The sequence below is a fragment of the Xyrauchen texanus genome, unplaced genomic scaffold (assembly GCF_025860055.1).
Source record: "Xyrauchen texanus isolate HMW12.3.18 unplaced genomic scaffold, RBS_HiC_50CHRs HiC_scaffold_100, whole genome shotgun sequence".
NCBI classification, from domain to species: Eukaryota; Metazoa; Chordata; class Actinopteri; order Cypriniformes; family Catostomidae; genus Xyrauchen; species Xyrauchen texanus.
In genome coordinates, this window is record NW_026265322.1 from 10,996 (window position 1) to 17,500 (window position 6,505).

The 6,505-nt window shown below is 39.3% G+C and overlaps 2 long non-coding RNA genes across 2 annotated transcripts; both read left to right on the top strand.

Moving 5' to 3' along the window:
• Window positions 1-1,014: 1,014 nt before the first annotated feature.
• On the top strand, window positions 1,015-4,356 carry LOC127641527 (uncharacterized). The gene is made up of 3 exons (XR_007970176.1): window positions 1,015-1,312; window positions 1,469-1,522; window positions 4,272-4,356. It is a non-coding gene; the product is annotated as an uncharacterized LOC127641527 (long non-coding RNA).
• Window positions 4,357-4,539: 183 nt separating this feature from the next.
• On the top strand, window positions 4,540-6,375 carry LOC127641528 (uncharacterized). The gene is made up of 5 exons (XR_007970177.1): window positions 4,540-4,588; window positions 4,722-4,781; window positions 5,359-5,415; window positions 5,572-5,631; window positions 6,316-6,375. It is a non-coding gene; the product is annotated as an uncharacterized LOC127641528 (long non-coding RNA).
• The last annotated feature ends 130 nt before the right edge of the window (window positions 6,376-6,505 follow it).

Sequence of the window (6,505 nt, forward strand, 5' to 3'; positions counted from 1 at the left end):
AATGAGCTTTAGTTACTGCGTGTATTCTGTGTATTATATTCTGCTAACTGTAGTGAGCACGCATCCAAGTCTTAAGCACATCATTACACTTGTGAGCATCCATGTAGTGACAAAAATAGCTGAAGTTATTCGATTAAATGTTATAAAATGATAATGATTATTTATGAAACATTGCATTCCCCCACCACCGATTTTCAGAAGTTATGTCATTTGAAAATGCCCGATTAAATCTCCCACCATCATGTGGAAAAATTGTGAATTACGCACTGTTCAGAATGCCGTTTTATAAATTGTTAAAAACACATTGATACATTTTTTATAATACACTGTTGAGGACCACCCACCCCCTCCCCTCTGTTTTTCTCAAGTACAAATTATTAATTACTACTTCAATCTGAAAGTAATACAAAATTACTTACTGTTCATTTTGTTAAATCAACAAACTGTTTAATATTCAAAACAAATGAAGAAGGATATATAAATATATTCGCGTGTCTGTGTGTGTGTAAACATGTATGTTTATGTGAGTGTGTACAAATAATATATTAAATAATGAACATTTTAAACAAATAAATAAATACAAAATGTAGCCTAACAAATAAAAGAGCCTAAAACCAAGCAAACATAATATTCAGCCATTTAATAAAATTAAATCCTACGGCTTTTCTTCCACCATTTTCTTTAGCCTTTCTTCTGAATTTTTAAGCTCAGTTATTAGCAGTTGTACTTTTAAATGATCTAATTCAGGGTGCAAGACAAGTAATGCAACAATCCAAACAATATTACGTCAATTATTCATTCATATTATTGAAGGAATGTGTTATTCGTTATTATTATTAAATGTCATAATGTTTTATTTCAAACGCTACCACTGAGCTGAACAGTTTACTGTTGTCAATCGCTTCTCTGGGATTGATTGGCTGCTGTCTCTTTTGCACACTAATGATTGGCGGATGCCAGCAGCAGGTTCCGCCTACTCGTTTCCTTTCCCTTCCGCTGATGTTTCACATAATATCCACTTACTGGAGGTACCGGTAAACGCTTGAAAGTATACTATACGTAAAACGAATATTAATGTTCATCATTAATATAAAATGTTGCATGTATTGCATGTCCATACATGTACAAATTGTCCGTGTATTCTTCATTAGGATTGACACATGATGTGTTAATAGCGAAACGCACTGTATAAGACACATGATCGCGCACACACCCACACACACATTAAATATTGTGATTTTTGACAGACATGCAGAGGCAGGCAGCCATCAATCCTTGTTCCTCAAGCCAGGATGAAGACATTTTTTTTACTGTGAGCGCATGTTTGCATGATGTTAATTTGCTTGTGTTAGGAATGACAGCACAATCACATTATATTTGCATTTCAGCATTCAATACAACCTTATATTACAAGACACACTTACACAAGGAAAAAAGATTTTAATGGTGATCTTTTGCTTTTTGTTAGCCTCAACAGCCTGACCCTCCTGCTTCAGTTCCTAATGAGGACAGAGATTATCCTGTGAGTAGATGTTGGTTGTTGTCAAATATAATGTTATTGAATTATAAAATGACATTATTTTAATTACATTTACTTGCATTCCTTGCCACTGCCTTTGCTCACTGGTAGATTTAACATAAGTAAATATAAGCTGAAAAGCTGCTTTGGAAACAAATGCATTGTGAAAAGCAATATTTAAATTGAAATCAAACTATATGCTGTTTGAAGTTTTCATTTTCTATTAACTGGACTTACATTTACATTTATTCATTTGGCTGATGCTTTTATCCAAAGCGACTTACAAAAGAGGAATACATTATAAGCTGAATCATTTTAAGGAGGCAGTGGTACGAAAAGTGCCGTATTACAAAGTTTCACTTGGATCAGAATAGTAATATTCAAGACAGATTAAAGTGCAACAATATTTATTATTGTAGTGACTGGATAAGTGCTCATGAAAAAGATGTGTTTTTTGAAGACAGAAAGCGAGTCAGCTTAAAAGATGTAGCTGTGAAGGTCATTCCATCAAAGTGGAACGATGAAGCCGAAAGTCCGGGACAGGGTTTTGGTGCCTCTTTTTGTTGGTACAACAAGGCGACATTCTTTAGCCGACCGCAGATGGGAACGTAGCCTTGAATTTGATATGTGCATCAACTGGCTGCCAGTGAAGAGAGACAAGGAGTGGTGTAACATGCGCTCTCTTTTGTTCATTAAAGACCAGATGTGCTGCTGCATTCTGGATCATTTGCATGGGTATAATTGTGCATGCAGGAGGCCTGTAATGAGAGTGTTACAGTAGTCCAGTCTAGTTATGACAAGTGACTGAACAAGAAGTTGTGTGGCAAGTTCAGAGAGGAAGGGTTTAATCTTACTGGTATTGTAGAGTGTATGTCTTTGAGGTGTGGTCTGTGAAATTTAGTTTCTGATATCTGACCATTTTGGAAGTCGTTACTGTAGTTGAACCCAGCTGCATGGTGATGTTGTGTTCAACAGCAGGGTTGGCTGTAAGGACAAGGAGTTCGGTCTTGGCTGGGTTAAGTTGCAGGTGGTGTTTCTTCATCCAGGCAGAGATGTCTGCCAAACGGGCAGAGATTTGAGCAGCCACTGTGGTATCGTCGGGCTGGAAAGACAAGTAGAGTTAGCGTGTCAACAGCGTAGCAGTGGTAGGAGAAACCATGTGCCTGAATGATAGGTCCCAGTGATATTGTGTATATAGAGAAGAGGAGTGGCCCATGCACTGAGCCATGAGGTACCCCAGTAAGTAGCTGATGTGGCTTGGACACCTCACCTCTCCAGGCTACCTTGAAAGACCAACCGGAGGGATAGGAATTGGACCAGTCAAGCTCAGTTTCTGCAATGCCCAGAGACAAGAGGATGGAGAGTAGGATCTGATGGTTTTAATGCGTCAAAGGCTGCAGAAAGGTCCAGCAGAATCAGAATGGATGATCTGGATCCAGCTTTCAGCCTGTGTCAGCGACTCAGTGACAGACAGCAGGGCAGGCTCGGTGGAGTGTCCACTTTGAAGCCTGACTGATTGTCATCCAGCAGCTTGTTCTGTGAGAGATAGGCAGAGAATTGATTGAAAACTGCCCTTTCAAGTGCCATGAAAGGGACAAGAGAGACTGATCTGTAGTGTTCTACTTGTGTGGGGTTAAGTGCAGGTTTTTCAGTAGCGGGATTACTCGAGCCTGCTTATATGTAGTGGGAAAAGTGTCTATAAGTCGAGATGTGTTAATTATGTGTGTGCAGGTAGGATGGACGGAGAGATGGCCTAGAGAAGGTGGCAAGGAATGGGGTCAAGGGAACCGGTGATTGGGTGGTTGGAGAGGAGGAGTTTAGAGACATCAACGTCAGTCAGAGGAGAGACCATAGAAACAGAAGAGCTGTAAAATAAATTTTGTGTGGGGAAGAGAAGTAGAGACAGCAGTGGAAAAGCACGAGGGTGAAAGAGAACGGAGTTTACGGTGAAAGGAAACCAAATGCTGAGTCTGTTTTAATATAAATGGGAGAGTCATGTTTTGAATAGAACAAAGTAGCGATCAGAGACCTGTAAAGGCGTAACAAGAATATTTGAGTAGGTACAGTTACATGTAAAAATGATCTGTGAGTTGATGTAGTGCTTAGTCTTTCCGAGTCAAGCGAGGCCAGAAGACCATGAAGTTCAGTGGCCTGTGGCTTGTCTTGGTGTATGTTGAAATCTCCAAGAACCACAAGTGGCCTATCATACACTTGAGGACAGCAGGACATCCAACTCTTCAAGAAAGTTTGCCATCTGACATAGAGGGTAATAGATGACAACAACGTATATTTTTGGGGTTGCATTGTAATAATAGCTTGGAATTCAAAATAATTATTATTACATAGAGAAGAAGAGTGTGGTGAAAATGTCCAGTTGTTTGGAATGAGTAAACCTGTTCCCCAACCCCTACTGTTGTGTCAAGGGGGTGTGAGAGAAGGAGAAGTTGTTTGAGAGAGCAGAGGTTGCTGTATCCTCTGGACATATCCATGTTTCTGTCAGTGCAAGGATCCTGAGGGTTGACTGTGTGATGAAGGGTGGAATGAAGTCAGCTTTGCTCACAGATGACTGGCAGTTCCAGAGTCACACTGAGAAAGAGAGTGGAGCAGGCTTCTTTTTTTTTTGCACATTTGCATAACTTATACATGCAATAGAGAATAACCAGTATATTTATCACTTTAATTATTTGCCATTCAAACACAATCAATGCCATTGATTCAAATTTTACGTCTGTCGTTTCTGTATGAACATCAGCTTTTGGAATTGTATCACTCTGCCTCTGAAGAGCAGGAAGAGGAGCAGTTCAATTTGGAAGACACTCCTCTAGAATTCCAGCAGTTTCAGTAATGTAAGTACATATTTAGAAGTTCAATATTAAGAGTATACAGTTTGACTACATCATTCATTTTACTGTCATTCATGTATCACTCATTATTATTGAAAAAGTTTATTCCACAACAAATCAAATTTTCTTTCATTTTCCCTTCTCTGTTTTTTCAGTTCGGTGAGGAAATCAGATTGAGGACAGGCCAACACTACGCCAGTTGCCCATATTCTGTCCAGAGTGTGATGTAAGTCCATGTGTGCATGATGTTGTCTTCTTTATGATGTTGACTTTTAAGTCATTCATCAGATATATTTATTCAGATACAACACCTCACAGGGAATACGCGTGTTGTTCTTTTTTATCTTGCAATCCTGTAGACGATTCTATTTCCCTTCAGTCCCGATGAGGATCGACAGGATACTCGTCCTGCTTCATCTGTGAGTACATACTCTGGGGAGCGATACCATACCAAGTTAGGTGTTGGAGGGCGGCTGACGCTATCTCCTGGCTCGCATGTCACGTCTCTGCTCTACTTAATCCGATAAGGAATTGAAGTATAGACATTGCAGGGGCAGTAGGCATAGTTTGATTTCTAACAGAGTAAAGGGATGGAATATAGGGTAGCTCAGCTCATTAATGGTGTGGGTTGGGGAGTGATCCCTGGTGAAATGGCTTGTCTGAAGGCACTGACAGAGGTATACAGGCAGTAGTGCCCAACAGGTTTAAACATCACCCTGTGCATTTGAATGTATGAGTGATATTAATATGATGAGTGATGAATGGCTGAAGAATAACATTACTTTTACAGTCATTCCTTTAAAACAGTGTTTTAACACATATAACAGACCATGTAGTAAAGTGAGAAGAACATGTTTACAAGTTACTGAATATACTGTTTGATGAAGGCTATACTACATCATTCCTTGAATCCTTTCATTGTCATTCGTGTACCAATCACTGTGACACTGTCAATGATTTATTTTTTATATTTTATGTTTTCGAATACTTCATTAGCAGGAGGCCTCAGCTGCAGGAAATAGACCAGGCATCGGTCATTGGAGCTTTTCCAGTGTGAGTTCATGTCTTTGATGTTAACATGCTGTGTGTGACAAATGAGCAAACAAAATGTTTTGCCCCCACTGATATGTCATATAAGTTTTATTCAGATACAACACAATACAGGGAATACATGTGTTTTGATCGTTTTTGTGTCTTGCAATCCTGTAGACTGTTTTATTTCCCCACACCCCCAATGAGGAACAAGAGGACACTCATCCTGCTTCAACTGTGAGTACATATTGTACCACTATTTTTTATTATTACTATTGTACTCCCCTCGTGGTGGCGCAGTGACTCAATCTGGGAGGCGGAGGACGAACCTCATTTGCCACCGTGTCTGAGATTGTCAACCCACGCAACTTATCACGTGGCTTGTTGGGAACGTTACAGCGGAGACATAGCGTGTGTGAAGGCTTCACGCTATTCTCCGCCACATCCACGCACAACTCACCACACGCCATCCCCAGAGCGAACCACATTATAGCGACCGTGAGGAGGTTACCCTTTTAGACCCTTTACCCTCTGTAGCAACCGGGCCAACCTGGTTGCTTATGAGACCTGGCTCGAGTCACTCAGCACACACTGGATTCGAACCTGTGACTCCAAGGGAGGTAGTCAGCATCTGTACTCGCTGAGATACCCAGGCCCCCATACTGTACTACTATTAATGCATGAGTGATATTACTAAGATGAGTGATGAATAGCAAATTTTGATTTGTTTTGTGCTTTACACAAGACACTTTATTTCAAAGTAGCTTTACAGAAAATTAAGCTGTCATTTTTAAATCTATTCTTTAAAACAGGCTTTTATTGACTGAATTTACAACACAATAACATGTTTTAAAAAGTATTTCAAAGCAGAAAAGTACTGATAACAACCTCATGTTTTTCTTTTCTTCTTCTTTCCAAAAGGTTGCCACTGTCAGCGAAGTAGATGAAGAAAATGTAAAAAATAAATAAATAATTGTTTCATTCAGTGTGTTTTTTTGTGACAAACAAACAGTGTTATAATTTTGCAATACCTTTTTTAACTCATTGTTTTCCACAAAAGGAGTTGTTATAAATAAACCAAAAATGGTAATTTAAAAATTTAAGAAAAACA